This window comes from Anomaloglossus baeobatrachus, unplaced genomic scaffold, assembly GCF_048569485.1.
Source record: "Anomaloglossus baeobatrachus isolate aAnoBae1 unplaced genomic scaffold, aAnoBae1.hap1 Scaffold_133, whole genome shotgun sequence".
NCBI lineage: Eukaryota > Metazoa > Chordata > Amphibia > Anura > Aromobatidae > Anomaloglossus > Anomaloglossus baeobatrachus.
In genome coordinates, this window is record NW_027441903.1 from 117,716 (window position 1) to 143,493 (window position 25,778).

General features: G+C 46.5%; 1 pseudogene; it reads right to left on the reverse strand.

Annotated features, from left to right (window-relative positions):
• Nucleotides 1-23,723, reverse strand: part of LOC142260560 (germinal-center associated nuclear protein-like) — an 87,937-nt pseudogene extending 64,214 nt beyond the window's left edge.
• Between the last annotated feature and the right edge of the window lie 2,055 nt (nucleotides 23,724-25,778).

Sequence of the window (25,778 nt, forward strand, 5' to 3'; positions counted from 1 at the left end):
GGTCGGTGGGTTCTTTGAGAGAGGCACTGTCTGAAATAGAGAGTACAGTGTGCTTGGCCAGTCGAGACACAGGAAGGTCAACAGGGAACTCTGCCCAATCCTTCACTAGCTCCGGTGAGAACGGATAGAGAAGGGAGAGGCACCGTTGCAAGGAAACGTTTTTTTCTGGGTGAGCTCTCTGCTTGACCAGAATGGCGGTAAAGTCAGGATTATTAGAAAAATATCTCAAGGCTTGCTGAGGTTTTTTCAAAGAAACCGTTTTTGAAGCCGTAGGCGGATCTTCCTCCACCGACAGAGTTTGGTTAACAGCCGAGATACGATTAAACCGTCGATCATCTGCCGGATATTGGACGCCTGCTCCGCGTCCAATTCCAGGTCGGAGTCCAACTCTGGAGACATACCGTAGGCCAACCCTGACGCAGAGTCAGACTCTGAGTCATCTTGGGATGAGGTTGGGTAGTGTGGAACCGTTTGGAGGATTTCTTCTAGATCCTAGTGGGGACCCTATCCTGAGCCTGAGATGCCGGGTTGTTCTGGTTATCAGAAGGCGCCTGGGGAGCAGGGTCGTCCTTGTTCTCCGAGGGATGTTATAGCTGGTAGGTGCTGTAAGACCGAAACCAGAGACTGGGAGACTTGGTTAGGTCAGCTACCGATTAGGAGAGGGAGGCAGCCCACTCAGCGGGAGTGCGAGAGTCCTCATCTGCAGTGGCGGGGGGATCCTGGGATGACACTGTGACTGGGGCATCGTGGTCCTGACACAGGGGGGGATGACTGGCCTGAGGAGAATTTCTGATTGCAGGACGTGCAAGCTGAGTAACGCACTATAAGGGGAGTCTGTGTCTTCCGCACTTTTGGATTAGATATAAAGTAAAGCAATGTAGTAATCTGCTCGCTTCCCTTAACTTCTATGAAAGTTATAGGGTCCCCTAGTACAGAGAAAGTCTAAACTTTTCAGTAAATAGCTGAAGCCCCGCAGCACCGAGCCTCCTGAGCAAGGAGAGCTTACCCCGTTCAGGCCCTGGCGCAGAAGTTGCTGGCTGTGTCCCCCGAGACCGAGAGAATAGCCGATTTCCCAAGATGGCGCTGCTGTCGTGGGCATATCTGCAGCCTGAGGGTGCCAAGCGGGAAAACAGCGGATGGAGCCCCCACCATTGTGGAGGATCTATTATCGGCCTGTATTCCCAGCGTTGTGGGAGAGAGGCAGCGGCCGCCACCTTTGTGGAGGAAGGATTAACGCTCTGTATTATCAGCCTGTATTCCCAGTGTTGTGGGAGAAAGGCAGCGGCCCCCACCTTTGTTGAGGAGGAATTATCGCCCTGTATTATCAGCCTGTATTCCCAGCGTTGTGGGAGAGAGGCAGCGGCCCCCACCATTGCGGGATGGATCTTTCTGCAGCGCGAGAACGACAGAGGAAGGGGGGGGGGCATGGCCCATGCCCGAGCAGGCCGTAGCCGGGAGCTAAATTAGCGCCTGGCCTGCGATACGCCAGGGATAGCGCAACACTGCAGCGCAGCGGGCGCTGAAGCAGGGAGACCTTCTCCCCCGCCGCTCCAACGCTGATCTGGACCTGCCTAGAGACGATAACGCTCCCTACCTGAGTTCAGGTGGTCTGTTGGAAGCCGCGCCGGCTGGGTAAGAACCTGGAGGGAAGAAGACTTCGGGTCAGCTGCTTCACGCAGCAGGTAGGCGGACGGCAGACTTGCATCCCAAGTTCTGAAACTGCCGAACGTTACCACTCTCGGCGCCGCTTGCCTAGAAGTGTGTTGAGGGGGAGCCTGGTCAGGAAATAGAAACGGGGGGCTCTGAGCACCAGGGTGACGCAGAGCATAGATCGTACGGCCACTTAGGAAGAGAAGAGACCTGGCGGTGAAGCCACCCTGTGTCCCTCTTCCCCCATACGGGGAGAGCAGGAGTGTAGAACACCCTGTCGCCCATCTGAGAATAGAACAGATAAAGGTTAGTGGGCTAAAAAATGCGCCCGAACCGGGAGAAAAAACGGAAGGGAACGGCATCAAAACAGGCCCATGTCCACCTCCTAGGAGATTAAGCAAAATCTGGCTTGGTTTCTGGTCAGTCACAGGGTGTACACTGTGGAGGAGGAGCCAACTTTCTTTCTTAATAGTTTGCATAGTGTGAACCTCCTGGCAACAGCAGCATACACCCATGGTCCTGTGTACCCCAATAAGGCAAGAGAGAAATATTTCTAAACAAGATGTGTAGCACAAGGAAGAATAAAAAAACAAATCCTAGATAAAATTAGGTAATCATTTATGGAACACTCACAATACAGCAATCAGAGGCAGTTTTACCTCTACACCATACACCAGTGAAGTGCAAGGGAACCAAAGACGGCTGGGTCCAGCAATCCAGGTAATGTCAAACCATTGATTACAAGCTCTATGGAAAGAGCTTATAAGCACCATATTCTTTGCCTAGGAAACCGTCCATCTGACAGGCTGCATCGGTGGTCGGTAATCTAGGCAACAAGCTTTACACAACAGAATTAAAAATCTCTCTTTGTTCTTGGGAATGGATGGGATTTTTAATAAGAAGCAAAATAGTAAAGGTTGTGGTTTTTACAAGTACTTTCCAAGTATAACCATTGAAGATGTTGAGAGAAGCCTTTGTGTGGACTCTAATGGGATCTTTACACTAATTCAAAAAAGTCGCACTAGATATATTACAGCAGGGTTGAAAAACAATAATCCTCCTTTTTAGCCAAGGAAGAGTATGTGGCTGTTTTGCTTCACACAGAATTAATGATTTGAATGAAACAGTGAAGTTGTAGTAGAAAGGTCTGTAATAAAAATTACATTTATCGATCCGCTCTGTGCGTTCCAGTGAGCTTCAACTTTTCTGCAGACCCATCTACAGCTCCACCATCCAGTACATTTTAATGTAAATGATATTGTTCAGTTTTGCACATCACAATGAGCCTTCACACCAGACTGAGTGGCCCTAAGGGCTATGCTCTACCTACTGCATTCCTATGGCTTACAGCAACCAGAATGATGACAGCAAATCCGCAATCCCCGTACATTCGGCTGATAGATCAGGTCCAGAGACCTGGCAGTTGTGCCGGTATTGTGATCCAAACATGGTGCGTGTTTGATAGATGTGTGTAATCCTACTAATAGTGACCGCTGAAACCCTTTGGAAATTCCCCAAATCCATCAATAACAGCGGCAGACTCCTGCAACTCCCCAATAAGAACAGTACTGGCAGCCCACCCTTACACCCCCTATATTTCTATAACAAAGACAGTTGCAGACTCCTGAAAACACCCCCTGCCCAATATTTTCATAATAGCAGTGAAACACCTCGGTTACTTACCGGTAGCCGGTTTTTCCAGAACCCATGACAGCACCACGTGAGAGAGGGATCCGCCCAGCGAGGACAGGAAACCATTCTGAATAAAAGGGCGGTACCTCTCCCCTTCGTCAGTTGATTACCGAGAATGAGAGGACCTCCAACAATCGTTAGAACTTACTCCATCACCACTAAACACACATAAGCACCCCCAGAAGTGCACACCAAGGATGAGAAAGGGAGGGATTATATGGGTGCTGTCATGGGTTCTGGAAAAAACGGCTACCGGTAAGTAACCGTGGTGTTTTCCCCTCACCCTTGACAGCACCACATAAGAGATTTCCAGAGAAAACCTAATTAGGGAGGGACCACCGTATCAAGCACCCGTCTACCAAACGAAAGAGCAGCCGAGGAGGATAGGTCCAACCGATAGTGCCGGAAAAAAGTAGACTGTTAGGACCAGGTAGCAGCCCTACAAATTTGTTCAATAGATACCTGCGCACGTTCAGCCTAGGCCGCCGGTTTTCAGAATGGGGGTCCCCCATCAAGGACAGGAAACCAACTGACGAAGGGGAGAGGTACCGCCCTTTTATTCAGAATGGTTTCCTGTCCTCGCTGGGCGGATCCCTCTCTCACGTGGTGCTGTCATGGGTGAGTGAAAAATTGTTCTCTGTATAAAGGCAGCAAAGGAAAGCTTTCCTCATGCTGAAATAGACGGTAGATGAAATAACTCCTATTTCAAATTCCAGCCCGGCCGCTGCTTTACAGGTTGGGTGGTAACCCACACTCCAGTCAGTTGCACACGTCTTGTGTATAGTAATACGCATGTGGCTTTTTTTTTTTTTTTTGAAGGGTTTGTCCATATAATATATATTCTTATATATATATATTCTTATATATATATATATATATATATATATATATATATATATATATATATAAAAAATCATATGGCCTTTATAAACATCCATTTTAAGCCCTAACACTTTCATAATTTGCTGTATTGTAAAATTCTCTTCCGTTCTCTTTATCCGGTCTTTTTTTTTTTTTTCTTTACTTCCAGTGATGTTCCATTTAAGGAGAATCTCAAAAGGACGCCACAGAAGGATGGCCCTGCGGTAACTTCCCCACAGCTTCTCTCCCACCCAAGATAGGACATCATAAGGAGGAGGTGATGCTGCCATCAGTTACCATCACTTCTGTCAGTCTTCCCCTGATGATGTCCAATTCTGATGATGCAGAAGTGACAACAGTTTCAGTAGCCACCACACTTCTATCCCGGTCACCCTCATCTTCATTCATCGGAACCACAATCCCTGCTTCTAACACTGCAGTTTCTTTCCATAAACTAAGACGCCATCATAGGGCAGTGATAGAAGAAAGATGAGTGACAGCAGTGCCGTCCCACAGCTTTTATTACTGCCCTAAAACGAATAGTCATCATGAGGGATTTGCTTATGTCACTCACCCTGCTTCTATCAACACCCCTTCATGCCTCATTTCAGGGAAAAAGTTAGTGTCAAAAGCAGGGTGTCACGATGTGACTCTAGGAAAACGAGTCACACTAGGCTATCCCTAACTTTAGGATTACCCCTAATGGTGAAGCTGACCAAGTGTCGTGCCTGGCTATGCTCCTGACCCGAACTAATCTGATTTCCCCCCTCCCACCAGGGAAGGAAGGGGCAAGAGGCAGATAAAACACATACAAAAGGCAGACAGGGGAAAACCAAAAAACTCTGACATACTGAAAATTCAAGGAACAAACAAACAATAAGAGACTCAGGAGAAAAGCAAGGGCAGGAAGGTAGCAACAAAAAGAAGACAAGGGATACCTTCACAACTGCACTCAGAAACAAATACTACAGCCACCAGTTAGTCTGGATCACAAAACCTCCCCAGACCAGCTTAGAGAAACTACAGTGGGCATAAATGGTAAGATCTAGCCAGCATATATAGGAGGGGAGCAGATGTGATAGTTTCCTTTGATCACATGTTGTGTGGGAGCCAAACAAACAGACCAGCTGAGATTAACTCTTGCTAGCCTGCCTATGAACTACCAATCTGTTGGTCGAAGCCAGAGTCACCCTGCACTCATCAAAGACATCAGAGAAGTTATCAGGCGGAGTGTCAGAATCTGTAGTCTGAACAGATCCCGCCGCCATGATGGTTGGTGATGTATGTAAAAACCTCCATGTCATACAGGGCCTGAGGAGGTGGCGAGCAAAGATGGCGGGGGCAGAAGTGTGGTGTTGGCCACTGAAAATGCGGGAAGCAGCAGTTAAAAACTAAGGTCACGTTTTCCATCACCCCTCCTAAAACAGACCATCATCAGGAAGCGGCAATGATAGTAGCTGTAGTAAGAGACCTCAGCGCTGCCTCTAAATGACGTCCTTTTCCAGGAGGGGTGATAGAAGCTGCAGAGAAGTGACTTCAGGGCCAGCCTCCTATAGCGTCCTATTTGAGACATCAGGACAATGACCCAAAGCACACCTACAAATTATGCATGAACTATTTAGGGAAGAAGCAGGCAGCTGGTATTCTATCTGTAATGGAGTGGCCAGCCCAGATCTCAACCCTATTGAGCTGTTGTGGGTGCAGCTTGAAGGTATGGTGTGCAAAAAGTGCCCATCAAGCCAATCCAACTTGTGGAAGCGGCTTCTGGAAGCATGGGGTGAAATATTTCCAGATTACCTCCGCAAATTAACAGCTAGAATGCCAAAGGTCTGCAAAGCTGGAATTGCTGCAAAGGAGCATTCTGTGACGAAAGCAAAGTTTGAAGGAGAAAATTATTATTTCAAGTAAAAATCATTATTTCTAACCTCGTCAATGTCTGGACTATATTTTGTATTCATTATGCAACTCATTTGATAAATAAAAGTATGATTTTTCATGAGAAAAGACAAAATTGTCTTGGTGACCCCAAACCTTTGAACTGTAGTGTGTACATATATAGTACAGGCACCATTGACACTTCTATGGGCATTATTGTGACTTGTATGTACTTTTTCTATCGCTTTGGGAAACACAGGAGACCACGTGTGTATGCTGCTGACACTCGGAAAAAAAAGTTGACTCCTTTTCAGCATAGTTACCCACCAACCGGAGCCAAGGTGGTCAGGTTTGGCTTCCTGAAAGTAGGAGGTGGACATGGCGTCTGGGTTCCGACCCGTCTCTACCTTCAATCTTTCCAATTTTTCTTTCAGATTCTGCTTGTGAGGCAAACAGTGTAATTACCCACTTATCCCATCTAAAGTCTAAGAGAACAGGGTGAAACCTGTCACACAGTACCCTTTCTGGTTTGCAGGGCAAGACTCCAACCTCCAACACAGAAGAGGTGAGCAGGCAGACAGTCCTTGCCCCTTCCCCTCCAGCGCGATTGTCCACCACAGCGAGATGGTGCCAGGAGCAGACGGTCCACACTCCCAGGACCTCTATCCAGTCACTCAATGCATGAAAAGAAAGCAAGATTTTACCTGAGAATATCTCCCTTGTTGAGGTTGAGTAAAACACTGTAGCCCCTAAACTCAGGTTCACAAGGACAGGTCTCGCCATGATTTTGTAGGTCCTGGTACATTTCCTTTAGGCTCTGCAAACACTTTGTCAAATTCTCATTATTTATTTTGGGATCAAATGAGGACATCGGCTCCTCACAAAGCTCATATGCACAGTGAATGTGAAACCGCATACACTTCTCCATCAAAGACACAGTAAATTTATCACACAAGTGCTGCTGTGTAATATCCTAAAAAGAAAAGAAAAATAAGAAAAATTCTACACACCTAATATAAAACATGAGTCATTGCTAACCCTCGTTGCCCTGCTTTACCGTCCCATATCCTCCCCTTTAAGACTGGAGGGGAAAATAACATTTTTCACCTTTTTGCCTCAATCTGTCATTCCTTGTACAATTTCTCTGTATTTATATACTTCTCTATATTTTTACTTTCTTAAGGTCATTAATTAATTCATCTGCTTCTGGCACTTCACTGACTACCCACTTCTTAAAGGGATTGTCCAGATTTGAGATGAAAGTCTGCAGTCACTCTGGAGTTCTGAATCTTAACAGAGCATGAACCGTAAATCGGTCAGGATTCCCCGATGCCAATAGCAAAAGTGGGTGGTCACATGACCACAAATATAAGATTTACATACTTACGGCCACACTCATACTAGACATGAGCGGCCTTGCTCAATACAAGTGAATTGAGTGAGGTCGAGTAAGTCTAGTCGGCACGTGAATGCATGTATGCAAACTGAATACTAGTGGTCATATAAATACTTGCTCTCATCACCGGAGAATCCGGAGCGTGCATGCACTGTAAGGACTCAGAAGTTTAGTCACTAAAAGTGACTGCAGGCTTTCATCTAAAACCGTGACAAACCCTTTAACAAACTGAAGCCTTGCTTGAATAATGGTGGTGTCACACACAGCGACGACGACAACGACATCGCTGCTAAGTCGCCATTTTCTGTGACGTAGCAACAACTTCAACAGCGACGTCGCTGTGTGTGACACATTACAACGATCAGACCCCTGCTGCGAGATCGCTGCTCGCTCTTGAATATTTCAGGTCATTTTTTGATCGATTCTATCCCGCTGCGCCAAATGCATCCTTGTGTTTAACACAGCAGCAGCGACGGTCGCGACGACTTTGAAGGCAGTGACGTAGGACTGAAGGCAGGACACGGGCGTGTTTTTGCGGTGTATTTTACAACGCCCCCACGACTCCGATTGGTGGTCATAACAGCGTTCCGATTGGGTAACTTGCCGAAGGCGTTACAGTGATTTCATTTTTTAAGTTCCATTCTTTGTTCCACGTAGTAGAGTCTCTGTCTGGTGTTGCTAGTGTGTCGTTCTTTGTGTCTTCCTTTGTTTGGCATGGTCACCCAATCAGGCGCCGCTGTAGTGATCACCAATCGGAACAGAGGGGCGTGAAAAAGGCAACGCAAAAGCGCTGTAGCGATCACCAATCGGAACAGAGGGGCGTGAAAAGAGGCAACGCAAAACATGTCTAGGAGTAAACACCCCGCCTCTATCAAGGTCTGAGTCGTCGCACAGCGACGCGTGTGACACGTTCCAACGACCGTCGAGGTCGCTATGATCGCTGCTCCGTCTCTGCTGAAAATTACATGTTTGACAGCTAACTAGCGATCATGTAAGGTCGCTGTTACGTCACAGGAAATGGTGACGTAACAGCGACGTTGTTGTCGTTGTGTATGAACCCAGCTTAAGGGATCTATTAACACCATTTCTTTTTCTCTTTGTTTTCTCTAATCCAGTTATCACAAAAAAATAACAATTCTAGCAGCAAAGGGATCACATTATTCTGATTTATTTTTTTATTCCTAAACTACAGTAATATCTCTAAAATTAAACTTAGTTAACAATTTGACATTAGTCTGGTTAAAAAGTCATCCGGATTAGCCAAGAAAAACTATTTGATAAATACATAGCTTTCAGTAAAGCTTCTCACCTTCCGTATTCCACGTGTTCGGTTCCAAACAAAATCATACCAATCTCGGTAATTATCCTCTCCCTGATCCATGATATTGGTCACCATATAATCCATAGTCATACACAGCACTGGTAACGGGCGCAATTCATGTGCTAGGGGCTCCTCTTGATCTGCAGAAGATCGACTGTATTCTTTTATGGCAGCCGCATGGTCCAACTTTGAAAGGAAGGAATTATGCAAGTTATTTTCCATCCATAATGTAGACCATTAATAGTAAACAGAACATTAAAAATTATACCAATAACTGACCTTTTTTGGGTGATAAACATGACATGCTCAAAACATTTGGAGGAAGGAAGAGGAAGGATACAGTTGTAAAAGTGCTGTAGAATATGTTGGTGCTACTGAAGTAAAAGTTAATTTAATAATTACCTTGTCTGTTCCTGGAAGGAACTCATAGATGCTAAGTTGATTGCGAGTATCCCGCATGTATCTCTCCTTTTCAGGGCACATGTCAGGACAGGTTCCCACAAAAACTTTGGCTTGATCTAACCCAGTTCGTTTAACTCGAGCTACAAAAATAGGAGAAACGTGATTAGAAAATGTGCATTTCTTTTATGGTTACAAAAAAAAACTTCTTTAGTTACTCAAATAATTGCAAAACTTTCACAGATCCTTTCAATACCTTGTCTAAATATCTTGTCCCTCTGGTCTAGGAGACGATATTTCTCCTCGGAGGTCTCTGCTGCCATTCCCACAAGATGCAGAAGTGAAGGAGGCAAAGACACCGCAGAGTCAGAAGGTGGTGATGGGATATCAGTATTTTGAACACTAAACTGAAGATTCTTGGGAAATGTAGCCTTTTTAAGAGAAGATCTGAAATACAGCCAAAAAATAGTTTAAAATAAGGGTGAAAAAAAAGGTTGTAATTGTATGATTCTGAGTGTTTTAGAATTACCCCTTTAGTCCTTGGAGAAGAGGTTTGCATACAGGCGAAACGGCTGGAATACCTTTTTGCTCACTTTGTCTGACTTCTCTCTCCACCGTTTGAGCCCCTTTTTTCTTTGCAGGACCTAAAAAGAAGGGAATTTTGTTTACTTACCGTAAATTCCTTTTCTTCTAGCTCCTATTGGGAGACCCAGACAATTGGGTGTATAGCTTCTGCCTCCGGAGGCCACACAAAGTATCACACTTGAAAAAGTGTAACCCCTTCCCTCTGCCTATACACCCTCCCGTGGATCACGGGCTCCTCAGTTTTGGTGCAAAAGCAGGAAGGAGGAAACTTATAAATTGGTCTAGGGTAAATTCAATCCGAAGGATGTTCGGAGAACTGAAGACCATAACCCAAAAAAATAACCAGCCCAAAGGGCACAGGGGTGGGTGCTGGGTCTCCCAATAGGAGCTAGAAGAAAAGGAATTTACGGTAAGTAAACAAAATTCCCTTCTTCTTTGTCGCTCCATTGGGAGACCCAGACAATTGGGACGTCCAAGAGCAGTCCCTGGGTGGGTAAAAGAATACCTCAATAGAAAGAGCCGAAAAAGGCCCCCTCTTACCGGTGGGCAACCGCCGCCTGGAGGACTCGCCTACCGAGACTGGCGTCTGCCGAAGCATAGGTATGCACTTGATAGTGCTTCGTGAAAGTGTGCAGACTAGACCACGTAGCTGCCTGACACACCTGCTGAACCGTTGCCCGGTGCCGCAATGCCCAGGACGCACCTACAGCTCTGGTAGAATGGCCTTTCAGGCCTGAAGGGAGCGGAAGGCCCGAAGAACGGTAGGCCTCGAGAATCGGTTCCTTGATCCACCGAGCCAAGGTCGACTTGGAGGCCTGAGAGTCCATACGCTGGCCAGCGACAAGGACAAAAAGCGCATCTGAACGGCGCAGGGGGTGCCGTGCGAGACACGTAGAACCGGAGTGCTCTCACTAGGCCCAAAGAGTGCAAAACCTTTTCAAACTGGTGAATTGGATTAGGGCAACAGGAAGGCAAGGAGATATCCTGATTTAGATGAAAAGGAGATACCACCTTAGAGAGAAATTCCGGGACAGAACGAAGAACCACCTTATCCTGGTGGAAAAACCAGGAAAGGAGCCTTGCATGACCGTGCTGCAAGGTCAGACACTCTCTGAAGAGATGTGACTGTCCCCAGGAAGGCCACTTTCTGTGAAAGACGGGAGAGAGAGACATCCCGCAGCAGCTCAAAAGGCGGCTTTTGAAGAGCCGTCAGGACTCTGCTAAGATACCAGGGTTCCAACGGACGTTTGTAAGGTGGAACCATGTGGCAGACCCCCTGCAGGAACGTGCGGACCTGCGGAAGCCTGGCTAGACGCTTTTGAAAGAAAAAAACACGGAGAGCGTGGATACTTGGCCCTAGAGAGAGAGTCGAGGGACAAACCCTTGTCCATTCCAAATTGTAGGAATGAAAGGAATGTGGGTAAGGTAAACGGCCATGGAGGAAAGCCGTTATCAGCGTACCAGGATAGAAAGACTTGCCAAGACCTGTAATAGATCTTGGCGGACGTTGGCTTCCTGGCTTGTCTCGTGGTGGCAATGACATCCTGAAATAACCCTGAAGACTCTAGGAGTCAGGGGCCAATGGCCCCTAGTCAAGTTGAGGGCCACAGAATTTCAGATGGAAAAAACGGGCCTTGTGACAGCAAGTCTGGGCGGTCTGGAAGTGCCCACGGTTGACCCACCGTAAGATGCCCCAGATCCGGATACCACGACCGTCTCGGCCAGTCTGGGCGACGAGAATGGCGCGACGGCAGTCGGACCTGATCCTGCGTAGTACCCTGGGCAGCATCGCCAGAGGGGGAAACACATAAGGCAGTCGAAACTGCGACCAATCCTGGACAAAAGCGTCCGCTGCCAGAGGTCTGTGATCCTGAGACCGTGCCATGAAGGCCGGGACCTTGAGAGATCGACGTCCTGCGTTCCTCAGGGGCGATGGATCTCTTGAAGCACTTCTGGGTGCAGAGACCATTCCCACGCGTCCATGTCGGATGACTGAAAAACGACTGCTTCCCAGTTTTCTACGCCCGGGATGTGAACTGCGGAGATGGTGGAGCCTGTGGTTTCCACCCACTGCAGAATCCGCCGGACTTCCTGGAAGGCTTGACGACTGCGAGTGCCGCCTTGGTTCGTGAACGGCACTGCCTCCATAGCTGCAACCATCTTCCCCAGGAAGTGCATGAGGTGCCTTAAGGGGTGTGACTGACTCCGAAGAAGTGATTGCACCCCCGCCTGCAGGGAAAGCTGTTTGTCCATGGAGAGTCCCAGAGCAACGTGTTGACACGCCACCTGAGCAGGGGCCCAGAGGTTCTGAAGAAACGAGCCGCAGGACGAGAACTGAACTCTATCCTGTAACCATGAGACAGAATGTTTCTCACCCATCGGTCTTGAACTTGTGGCCACCAGGCGCCGCCAAAGCGGGAGAGCCTGCCACCGACCGGGGATGCGGCTAGGGTAGACCGAGAGCCATGAGGAGGCCGATTTGGAGGCAGTGCCCCCTGCGGCCTATTGGGGTCGTGACGTGGGCCGCCACGCATATGAGTTCCTCTGGCCTTTCTCCGGCCTGTTGGACGAAGAAGAATGTGGCTTGGCGGAGGGACGAAAGGACCGAAACCTCGATGGGATTTTTCTTTGCTGAGGTCTCTTAGGTTTGGACTGGGGTAAGGAGGAGACCTTTCCCTTGGATTCCTTAATAATAACATCCCATCGTTCGCCAAATAAACGGTCGCCAGAAAAAAGGTAAACCAGTTAAGAACCTTTTTGAAGCCGAGTCTGGTTCCCATTCGCGCAGCCACATGGCCCTGCGAACTGCCACGGAGTTAGCATATGCTACAGCCGTGCGGCTAGTGGAGTCCCGGACGGCGTTCATGTCGCAGGACGAAAAGGCTGATGCCCGAGAGTCAAAGACGGAACATGCGGAGCAAAATTCCATGTGACAGCATTAAACTCCTTCAGACAAGCCTAGATTGCTTGGAGAGCCCACACGGCTGTGAAGGCCGGGGCGAAAGACGTGCCCGTGGCCTCATAGATGGACTTCGCCAAGAGCTCTATCTGTCTGTCAGTGGCATCCTTCAGGGATGAGCCATTTGCAGACACCACGGACCTAGCAGCCAATTTGGAGACTGGAGGATCCATTTTGGGAGAATGAGCCCAACTCTTACCGACGTCAGATGGAAAGGGGTAACGCGTGTCAGTGTGACGTTTAACCCATCCCTGAAGTTAGAGTGATCAAAAAACGTATTGTACGTTTGGGGAACCAAAACTGGTGTTTCTCCTGCTGAGAAGCCGACTCCTCTACAGGAGGAGGCGGAGGAGAGCGAACCAGCACCTGGATGATGGATCGAAATAAGATCATTTACTAAGGCGTCCCCCTCAGGAGTATCAAGGTTAAGGGTGAAGTCAGGGCCAGAGCCCTGAGCTCCCCCGTCCGCCTCGTCTTCCTAAGAGTCCTCAAGCTGGGATCCTAGCAGCGTGAGGAAGTCGGGGAAGAGTCCCAGCGAGACCGCTTAGCCGGCCTTGGACTGCGGTCCGGGCAGGAGTCCTCCGCCTGAGACCTAGGGCTCAACCTGGGAGCGCGCTGCGGCGCTAACCAAGCGGGGCCTGAATGAAACAAGCTAACCGGGCCAGGGCCTGTGAAAGGTCCGGTCTGGACTGCAATGCCTCAAGGAGCTTAGAAGACCATTTGATCATATGAAAATGACTGAGGGCCAACACCGGTGACTCTGTCCCTGCAGGGGGGTCTACATGAGCCGAGGGGCCCACCAGTGCCCGAGGCTCCGGCTGAGCAAGCGAGGCAGGAGTCCAGCATTGCTCACAGTGAGGGTAGGTGGATCCCGCAGGTAACATAACCCCACAAGAGGTACAGACCGCGAGAAAAACCTGTGCCTGTTGTCTCCTAGGAGAGAGACCACTGAAGGTAAATGTGCTTGCACCCCTGAACAAAGGGTATACAGTCTGTCCGAACAGAAATATATATAATATATACATATGTATCCGGCACCCTAGGGGGACCAGCACTGAGTGCTGCGTTCACCCTGAGCTCCCCTGAGAAGCACCCACTGGCAGAATGCCAGAAAATGGCCGCCGGAGCTCTCAGGGGAGGAGTGGGGCCGAGGGCGGCACCAGCAAAGAGCGGGAGTCTGAGTTCCCCACAGTGGTCAGTGAGGGGGGAGGAAGACATGCAGGATGTTCTAGCCCTCACATCCGACGTCATGTCGGTAATCCCGCCCTTACCCCTGACAGCAGGCCCGGGGGCGGGATTTTCGCGACTAGGCCGCGGTGAAGCCAGGGACTAAATTTGAGGCCGCGCCCGACCAGCAGGCCCGGTCGGCGCGGAAGTCCACCTGCCTCCTCAGTTTTACAACTACCGCAGCTTCCGGGAAGAAGGTGCGCTCCCTGTACAGTCCCCAATGGGGACACAGAGTACCTTTAAGTAGCAGGGCCCGGTCCCTGGGGTTGAAGAGGCTCCGGTCCGGCAGGTAGCACCAGGGGCTGCGGATGGAGCACGGTCCCATTCAATGGATGACCGCTCAGGTCCCACTTCTCCCAGCCGCATAAGGGATGGTGAAGGAAACGGCCTGTGACTCCAGCCTCCGTACCCGCAATGGGTACCGTCTGGGGTCCCCACAGTGGCCAGTGAGGGGGGAGGAAGACATGCAGGATGCTCCAGCCGTCACATCCGACATCATGTCGGCAATCCCGGCCTTACCCCTGACAGGCAGGCCCAGGGGCGGGATTTTCGCGACTAGGCCGCTTTGAAGCCGGGGACTAAATTTGAGGCCGCGCCCGACAAGCAGGCCCGGTCGGCGCGGAAGTCCACCTGTCTCCTCAGTGTTACGACTACCGCGGCTTCCGGGAAGAAGGTGCGCTCCCTGTACAGTCCCCGAAGGGGACACAGAGTACCTTTAAGTAGCAGGGCCCGATCCCTAGGGTTGAAAAGGCTCCGGTCCGGCAGGTTCCACCAGGGGCTGCGGATAGAGCACGGTCCCAGCAAATGGATGACCGCTCAGGATCCCACTTCTCCCAGAGCCGCATAAGGGATGGTGAAGGAAAACGGCATGTGGCTCCAGCCTTTGTACCCGCAATGGGTACCTCAACCTTAACAACACCGCCGACATAGTGGGGTGAGAAGGGAGCATGCCGGGGACCCCGTGGGGGTCCACTTTTCTTCCAACCGACAACTAAGTTATGAGAATGCATGAGTGGATGTGTGCCTCCTTCCACACAAAGCATAAAACTGAGGAGCCCGTGATCCACGGGGGGGTGTATAGGCAGAGGGGAGGGGTTACACTTTTTAAAGTGTAATACTTTGTGTGGCCTCCGGAGGCAGAAGCTATACACCCAATTGTCTGGGTCTCCCAATGGAGCGACAAAGAAATATGAAGTATTAGGCTAGGTTCACAGGTCCTGCAACCATCCGTTATCATGGATTTATTAGCAAAAAAATTCTGCAAAAACAACTTTTTTGTCTGTTAAATAACGGATGTCGGCCGGATCAGTTTTTAACATGTGGAGTCTACGGGGGATGGTTGTAAAAGGATAAGGCACAGGCAATATAGTGGAGGTATATCGAGGTGCACTTGTTGGTTTCCAAACCGTAAGTCAATCAAACAGGTTCAAGGCACTCTCAAGGGTTAATTTTCATATAATTTATTCCAAAATAGTTTTAAACATGTGACGTTTCAGCCACTAGATGGCCTTCATCAGACAACTGGTATCATAAACTGGCCAAAATTGGAGTGTCAAGGCAACGGTGTCCACCGCTATGCTGCGTCCACAGCATAGCGGTGGACACCGTTGCCTTGACAGTCCAATTTTGGACAGTTTATGATACCAGTTGTCTGATGAAGGCCACCTAGTGGCTGAAACGTCACACGTTTAAAACTATTTTGGAATAAATTATATGAAAATTAACCCTTGAGAGTGCCTTGTACCTGTTTGATTGACTTATGCGGGATGGATCCGTTAATGGATTACTATTTATCGTCCATTTGTAATGGATCCGTTAAGAAAACAACAGACCCGTTACAAATGCAAGTACAACGGATGTCTAAATAGCAATCCATTAATGGATATGTTGTCCATAGACTCCCATGACAAAAAAAAAAACCACAACGGATCCAGCAGAAATCAGTTTCCCAACCAGATGACTACAGGACACATGAACTTAGCCTTACAGAGATTAAGAGCCCAGGCACATCATGGCTCTAACACTAGAACTGTAATATGTCACCTGTATGTCTGTATATCAATCATGTCTGCTCCATTCCACGCCATTTGATTGAGATTCTTCAATAAAAGTGTTGTTTCTCTTGCATACTAACTTAATAATTAGATTCTATACAGTGGCGCCACATGGCGGTACATACATCTAACACATAAATGAGGCGATTTAAACACTCACTAGTTTTTTTCCGTTGCCAAAAACCAACAGCGTCTTTGTATAGTTCTTTTACTGATTTCTTGGCCACAGCTGCAGAGTTCTGTAAAGACATAGACAACATCCCAAATGTGATTCTATTTTTCCCAAAAAAATCATTAAATAAGTTAATTTTTTTTCAAGCAAGTGAAAACTTCAAGTTTTTCATGCAGATACCACTTCAGGAATAAACAGATTTTTTTTTTGTTTTCAAATCCTGAAGAATTTGGTTACCATTTTGTTAATGTTACCTGAAGCAACTTTTTAACGTTTCTTGTTGCTACTCTATATAAATGTTTTGGAGGGGGTGTTTTTTTTACTTTATAAACAATAAAACATGCATTTTTTTCTGCAAAAAAAAATGCTAAAACAAGAAAAATCTCCAGGCATTTTCCAACCATTTTCAAAGGGAACCGGTCACCAGTTTTTCAGCCTATAAGCTGAGGCCACCACCACCGGTGCTCTTATATACAGTATTCTAACATATAAGAACGCAGGCCGCTGTGTAGAACATAAACACTTTATAATACTCACCTAATGGTCACGCTGCGGTGGATTTGGGTCAGATGGGTATCTCCGTTGTCCGGTGCCTCCTCTTTCGGCCATCTTTGTTGTCCTTTTTCTGTCGCCGGGGAGCATGACGCGTCATACGTCATCCACACTTGCCGGCATTGAGGTCCTGCACAGGCGCACTTTGATCTGCCCTGAGCAGGGCAGATCAAAGTATTGCAGTGCGCCTGCGCGGGACCGGCGAGTGTGTATTACGTAGGATGCGTCATGCACAGAAGCTTCAGAAGGAGGACGAAGATGGCCGAAAGAGGAGGCGCCGGCACAAGACAACAGAGACGCCCATCTGACCCAAATACACCGTAGCGCGACTGTTAGGTGAGTATTCTAAAGTGTTTTTTATGTTCTACACAGCGGCCTGGGCTCTTATATACAGCATGTTAGAATGCTGTATATAACAGCCCGGTGTTGGTGGCCATAGTTTATAGGCCGAAAAACTGGTGACAGGTTCCCTTTAAGCCTTCTTATTGACTTGTATTGTAACATTTGGAGCGTCTTCCTAGCAGAAAAAGCCCGAAGAATGGTCTGCTCACTTCTTTTACCCACTTTTTTTGAAAAAAGTTAAAAGACCCTCAAAAGCCTGAACTTATGAAAAGCAAGTCACTTTTACATCAAAAAGAATAGGAAGATTGGAGGGGTTTTTTAAGGCAATTTTCTGAGATAATCTGATCAAAACAAGGTTTAAAAAAAAAAAAAAAGAAAAAAGCCATGTTAACATACCCTTATGTATACAGATTTACAAATACATATGTTTTACCTGCCTAAGAGGACTAAACCACTAAGGTTTGGTTAGTAAGTGTACTAATAGGGCCCGATTCTCAAATTTTTCATGCCTACTGGTGTAAAGTTTTAAAAAGTTGTCATGTTTTGGCAAAAAATTTTGCAGCTTTTGGTGTTGTCATCTCACACTATTTTTCTTCAGCTAGAAACAAAGTGAATAGAGCCGGGGCATGACAACAAGCCGTGGAGTTTGCTACACCACAAAACTAACGCTAGCAGGGAGTGGGGTAGGATTTAGGGCAAGGCGTACACAAAGGTTCGCGCCACTTCTCTGACTGAACTGATCCAGGAAGAGGCATGCCCCTCAACAAGATAGGGGTGAACAATGCTGGTCTAGTGGTCTTGATAAATGAGGAGAGTCTGACTCCAGTACAGCCCCTCAGCAAGACCGGGGTGAATAGCGCTGGTCTATTGCTCTTGAATCAGGCCTATAGTTCCTAATCAAACTACAATTCTGCAAGAATGATTCTAGGAAAGCTGCAGAGCAAACAAAAGGGTCTTATCTAAGGAGACAGGGGAGAATAAACAGGATTCGCTCTCCTTGTGAGGTTGTGAAGACGCAACACTGATGAGATCTGGATGGTGTGGCAGCTGTTGCAAGGACCATTTGGTTAGGGCAAGTTCACACACTGCATTTTTTTGACGCTGCGTTTTTTGCCGCAAAAAACGCACAAAAATGCACCCGTGGCAAAAAAACGCAGCAAAAAAAAGCATGTGTTTTTAATGCGTTTCTGTGCATTTTTTGCTGCGGTTTTACTCACTGCATTTTTATGTTGTTTTTTTTTTTATGAGTGAACAATGCCATTAAAGATTGTTGAAAAAAAAATGTCTGATGTCATTTCCTTCTTCAATATGTTCTTCATTCTCCACTAGTGTATGCAGGAGAGCAGACAGCTGCAGAACTACAAGGCTCAACATGCTCCATCCAGGACCGTATGCAGGAACGAGAGGCAGGAGGAGCAGAACTACAAGGCTCAGCATACTCCATCCACCAGTGTATGCAGGAGAGCAGACAGCAGCTGCAGAACTACAAGGCTCAGCATGCTTCATCCAGGACTGCATTCTGGAGGGAGAGGCAGGGGGAGCAGAACTACAAGGCTCAGCATGCTCCATCCACTAGTGTATGCAGGAGAGCAGACAGCAGCTGCAGAACTACAAGGCTCAGCATCCTCCATCCAATACTGTATGCAGGAGTTTTTTGCCTTAAAAAAAAAATAGCGTGTGCTTCGCCATATTTTTGTATGCTAGCCAGGTACCGCAGGCAGGTACGGGCTGCCCCCAACTCCCAGCTGCCTATTTGTACCCGGCTGGGAACCAAAAATATAGGGAAGCCTTTTTTTTTTTCAATTATTTTATGAAATAATTAAACAAAAAAAAAATGACGTGGGCTTCGCCCAATTTTTGAGTCCAGCCAGGTACAACTAGGCAGCTGGGGATTGGAATCTGCAGTACAGGGTGCCCAAGTTTTCTGGGCACCCCCGGTGCGAATTGCAGTCTGCAGCCGCCCCAGAAAATGGCGCTTTCATATAAGCGCCATCTTCTGGCACTGTATCCAACTCTTCCAGCTGCCCTGATGCCGGGTGGCTTGCTGGGTAATAATGGGGTTAGGGCTAGCTGTATATTATCAACTGGCCCTAAGCCAGAAATTCATAGTGTCACGCCAATATTAGACAGGGCCACCATGAATTTCTAGTAACGATAAAAAAACACGACAGAAAAATATTTTTATTAGAAATAAAACACAACACAATTAGTGACTCCCATCTTTATTGATATAAAGAAGACCCCCCTCCGCAGTAATCCTGGGTCAGGGTCCCGCGATATCCAATCCAGATCCAATATCATCTGATCAGTTTGCTGGAAGGCAAAGCGATCAGATGATGTGTCAGGTTCAAGGATGTGAATCACATCACACATCAGCTGATTGTATAAACGGCGTTTATACAATCAGCTGATGCATCAGTAGGAAAAAAAAACAAAAAACTACACATCTCTGTGCTGACTCCCGTCCGATCGCTGCAGGACCCTGCGGTAATCAGCTGATGAAGTCTCCTGACCGCATCAGCTGTTTAAAAGCCGGCCGGGTGGTAAAAAGCTGGCCTCACCGCGAGACTTATACGATCAGCTGATGCGTCAGGTGACCGCATCCGCTGATCATCGCCAGGTCCTGCAGCTATCGGACGTGCCCGGGAGTCTGCACACAGCCGGAGCAAGGGTGGCAGTACCGGGAGAGGAGCTGGGAGCAGACATGTCGGGAGTCTGCAGACAGGTGAATATGACATTTTCTTTTTCTATCATTCACTTCTGATTTCGCAGCTCCTTCCACCTCCGGTGGCAGTACCGGGAGAATTCACGCTTCTGTGTTTACCAACAGAAGGAATCCTCTTCCTGTACATGTCACTGTACTACCCACCCCTTGCGTTTATAGCTGCGTTTTTAGTCATAGAAACGCACTAAAACGCAGCTATATTTGCGTTTTTCATTGCGTTTTTCAACATCTCATTGAATTCAATGGGAGGAAAACGCAGTGAAAAGCGCAAACAAAATTGACATGCTGCATTTTTGTGGGCACCACAAAAACGTAGCTAAAAAAAACTCAGACTTTGCTAGTGAAGCAAAGTCATGCAGTGTTCTGAACAAAAACGCACTCGAAAAACGGGCAAAAACGCCGAGAAAAATGCACTGTGTGCACATAGCCTTACATGGTGAAATCCTGATGAAGAAGTTGGATTACTTTCAAAAGCGTCGAATAAACGGCCCATAAACTGCATCTGTGTACTTGGATCCCTTCCTGCAGGAGCGCAGATTAAACTACTTTTTTTCCTCAATATCCTTTAATTGTGAAAGAATCACGGGGATGAATCTGTAGAATTTAAATGAATAAAACAGGTGCACGATACCCATCACTAACGCTTGGAAGCTGGGAGATATGTAAAAACGTGATGTCACCAACCTCACTCAGATCCCAATACAAAACCAAATTACCTCTTTAACCAATGACGCTGCAATCAATGGTATAAGCATATTATTATTTTTTTTTTTACTCACATGGTTATTAAATTGGATAGATGCCATTTTTTGCTTTATCCTGCAGTTTATACGCAGAATCTTCCCATATTTCTTAAAGAAATCCTCCATGATGTTTTTTTTATTAAATTTATTAGGCACATTCCTAATAAAAAAAGTGGTCATCTCACTGGGGGAGACTGGAACAGTGTGTTGAGCACCAGCAGAACGTTCTCCTTTGCTAGCCACAGAGCTTGAGGGGATAGCTGTTAAAAAAAAACCAAGACTTTACAAAAGAAGGAGACATATATAATGACACAGACAAATAAGGGTTTTCCCATTCTAAAATGGTGTGTGTATAGGTTTACTCTAGGAGAAAAATAAGATTAAAGTTAGTAACCCTCCGCAGGTGCAGCTTTCTGATGCTTTCCCCACTCTGCGGTAGTGACATCACAGGGCTCAGTGGTGATGCTCATGAAGACACAAGACACTGAGCCGAAGGATTGACTGCAGCCATCATGTCTGTTGTAATTGTGACGTCACCACTGCAGCCCATCAACAAAGACTGGCTGGAAAAGTGGAGGGTCAGTAACAGATTTTTATCTGAGCACTGTGTAGCCTCCAAGACAATATCAGACAACGCTACAGTTCAGGATTTATTTTTTTATAATATAATTGGTTACGGACATAATATAACAGAAAATGTACTTTTGGAAAAAAAAGCTCTCACCTTGAATTTCAGGCAGCAGCTCACCTTCTTCCAGTAAGGGTCGAATTCTTCCAGGTATCAACTCACTAGGACCAGGTGAAGAATAGTCTCTGGGAGATCCTTGCTGGTTTGGCCCCAAAAAGGAAACCATTCTGGTAGATGTTGTATGACCTGTACCTTGCAAATGGGACTTATTAAAAGTCACTTGACTTGATAAACTCGCTGGGCTAGTTTTAACAGATTCAGTTTGATTGGGAGTAGAAATTGGTCTTACAATTGGTTGAGTTTTTGATGGAGAATCGGCATCGGTCACCTTGGCCTGTGGAGTAACGTTATCTGTTTTTTTAATTTCTTTTCCCCGATGAGTTTTCATTTGACTTTTTACAACATCAAACAAGCTCCTGACATAGATGTTTGCTCCTCCTTTTAAATCCCGGTTCAATCGACCAGCCCTCTTGACAGGTGGATGTTCGCTATGGGGATCTGAAGAAGCTTCACCTGAGATGGTGACATAATTTCTATGTGGTGAACGATCATACTCCGGTTTTCTTTTTACTCCTTTTTGTCCCTCCTCTCTTCTTGGCTCTTCAACAAAACTAGTAAAACTACTATTGGCACTTGCAAATGAAGGTCTGGGTGTTCCTGCTTCACTTTTGTTTTTCTTCTCTGAAGACATAGAGAAGAAGTTGATGTTCCCAGATGTCGATGACGTTGTAGGAGCTCCAAATAGGGGTGGATCTTTTGACTCGTTTTTACTTGACATGCTAAAAGATGATGCCGATGTTTCATCTAATTTATTTGCTCCCGGTAGGATTGGTTTGAAAGTTGTATGAGCGGGAGGTTTGAAACTGTGCTCTGAATTGGAGGCTACCTGTGTAAAAGTGGAGTCCGCAGCACTAGAACTGGTACTTATTTGTGTCGTGGTACCAAATACACTTCCAGTCTGCACAGTGGAAATATTTGAGGACTGACCAAAAATTTACATTTTCTCAGTGGCTGCTGTCTTGCTAACTTGTGCAGATTGTGCAATTCCAAATGCAGAAGATGGTTGTGCACTGATAGAACCAGATTCTTGCTTACTAAATGGAGGTTGGAAGCCAGGAGACTGACCAAAAATATTACTTTGTCCACTGTTTACCTGTCCAAATGCAGACACTTGGCTACTACTATTTGGCCCAGATTGCGTAGAACCTGCCTGACTAAAACTTTGTCCAGTCACATTGTGCGCAAACATAGGTGTCTGGGTCGGGTTGGAGGGTGTCTGGCCAAACAAAAATCTATTACTAGCGGATTGTTGTCCAAATTGTGGACCTTGATTTGAGCCATCCTCAGACTGTCTAGATGCTGCTGATGACTCAGATGTTGCCTGGGAAAATATAGAAGTATTGCTTCCAAAGGGGGAGGCTGACTGGCTAGTTGTAGGCTGTGTAAAGAAAGATGCAGATTGGTTAGTAGTCGCTTGGGCAAAGAGAGATGTAGATTGACTAGATGGTACTTGGGCAAAAGGAGATGCAGATTTACTGGGAGTAATTTGTCCAAATATAGATGATTGATTGTTACTGCTTTGTCCAAACGATGGCGCAGGTGGCCCCGTAGAAGTCTGCCCAAATGCAGGTAGTGTTTGAGTATTGGTTGTCTGTCCAAAGAGGGAAGATGACTGTCCGGTAGTTGCCAGCCCAAACACAGGACCAGTTTGTCCCAAAGACTGTTGTGCAAAAGTAGTAGAAGCCTGATTATTAGCAGTCTGTCCAAAGGTAAAGCCAGACTGTCCTGTTGTAACCTGTCCAAAGGCTGGTGCAGATGGAGCAGAAGAAACCTGGCCAAATGCAGGAGCGGTTAGACCAGATGTTGTCTGTCCAAACACAGGTGGTGACTGACTAGGGGTGCTCTGCCCAAATATTGGCGTAAACTGTGCAGACGTGCCCTGCCCAAACGCAGGTGCCGACTGATTAGTGGATTGTCCAAATGAAGGAGCAGACTGCCCTGAGCTGGACTGTCCGAACAGCGGAGCTGTCTGTCCAGATGTTGCTAGTCCAAACACTGATGTATTAGCTGTGTGCCCAAAGGTAGGAGCAGACTGCCCAGCGGTGGCCTGCCCAAATATAGAATTAGACTGGCCAGAAGGAGCCTGACCAAACAGTGTCCCTGAAGAAGAACCCTGGCCAAATGTAGGGGCCGACAGTCCACCACTTGCCTGGCCAAATGCTGGAGTAGTTTGAACAGAATTAGTCTGTCCAAAGATAGAAGAAGATTGGCTTAAAGTATTCTGACCAAAAACAGACTGGTTGTTACCGAGCTGTCCAAACATAGGGGCTGACTGGCCAGTAGATGGCTGTCCAAATGCAGGGGCAGGCTGTACAGTTGCATTTTGGCCAAATAATGTTGTCTGCCCAAACATAGCTGCATTCTGATTTTGTGTATTGGGGTTTGTGGTTTGTTGTCCACCGAACACATTGCTATTGTTCATGGTTTGTGAGGAAAGAAAACTTGCGCCTTGTACACCTAAGAAACATATAGAAATGTAAGATTAAAATCTCAAGAAAGGTTGATCCTATCTAGACAGTATTGTACTGTGACAGTTCTCAATTCAGCAACATTAAAGGGAACTTATTTCTTACAAAAATACAATTTACACCAGTGCATAGAGTGGTAATCAGCAGGTAAATAGCATTGAAATCCTATCTGCCAGGTTTAGTGGGAGTGATTAAGTTCAAATGCTTTTTAGCTAAAAATTCATGCATTTAAAAATCATAAATTCCCATCTTCAAGATCCTATCCCAATATGTAGATGTAATAAAAATAATAACATTAGCAGATACCTTCAATTAGAAATGTAATATAGTTCGCCTACTATAGCTATGTCTCTTACCTCATGTGTGGGGGTGTGGGCGTCACGTTAAACTTAAGCTGGGTTTACACACTGCAACATCTCAAACGACATCGCTGTAACGTCACCGGTTTGGTGACGCAATAGCGATGTTGTTTGCGATGTTGCAGTGTGTGAAACCTATCAGCGACCCGGCCCCTGCTGTGAAGTTGCTGGAAGTTGCTGATCGCTACAAATCGTTCAGGACCATTCCTAGGTCCTTTGTTTCCAGCTGTGCAGCATGCATCGCTGGAAAGTTTCAGTGTGTGAAAGACTTTGCAGAGGCTTTGTTAGCAACTTCCCTTTCAAAAGGCTGCTTATCAACGCCCCCAACAACCAGCTAGGTCGCTCTGCAGGTCCGGATCGCTGTTGAGTTGTTGGCCAGGTTTGCCTGTTTGAACAGCTCACCAGAGACTTAGCAGAGACTTAGGGAGGTCGCTGTTACGTCACAAAACCGGTGACGTTACAGCGATGTCCTTTGCGATGTTGCAGTGTGTAAACCCAGCTTTAGGAACCAGTACTCCACTAACTACCTGGTAAATATTTCACTACCATGTGTATCTCTGTGTCGATTCTGACACTTTAGATCTGAAAATAAGGAGCGCTGATAGTGTAACACCAAAGTGATCAGTGGGGTACACCTGGAAAATATACACTCACCTGGATCAGTTGTGACAGTCACAACCACTAGTGCGCATGAGATAATGGCGTCTGCTGCAGCCCCACGTGGATAAGCATACAAGATAAGGCAGAAAAGGGGTTAATGCTGCGCATCAGCCAAATGAAGACGTATAATGTTGATGAAGATGAGTATTCTTTTATTTCATAGGTCTACGCGTTTCAAGGTGACAACCTCTTCCTCAGGACCAATGCATCAACAACAAGTCGACTTGTTGTTGATGCATTGGTCCTGAGGAAGAGGTTGTCACCTTGAAACGCGTAGACCTATGAAATAAAAGAATACTCATCTTCATCAACATTATACGTCTTCATTTGGCTGATGCGCAGCATTAACCCCTTTTCTGCCTTATCTTGTATGCTAGATTCTGACACTGACTGTTTTGTCGTTATATAGAACTGGTTCCCTCTATGACTTTCACGTGTAATCTGACGTCTGGGTAAACTACTCTGGTTATAATGGCTGCTTTGGTGGCAACAGGCGCTGGACTTTTTGTGGCATGACCTCTGGCCACACTTTCTCTAGTGCTTGATGTTCTTACATACAATTACATTTAAACAACCTTCCTTAACCCTTGCACTTTACCCATATCTTTGTATGTTTAAACATACATTTATCTTCGTGACGCCCTTTTCTTCCAGCTAATGGTTGTGTTTTTTAAAAAGTATATGCATAAAATGTTTAATTGTTTTTAAATGAATATTAATAAAGAAAATGTGTTTTTATGACCATTTGTTCAGTTTCCTTTTTTGGGGAATATATATATATATATATATATATATATACATATATATATATATATATATAAATCCGAATGGTCCTATTGGTCCAATATACCCCCACACTGATTATTATAATCTTATGATTGCTATACAATATTATTAGTGGTTTTCATATATTTATTGGTGTGGTATGGGTATTGTTCTCTAACAAGTGGTGTTTCTCTTACCTCATGTGCAGGGCATTGCAGCTTCGGC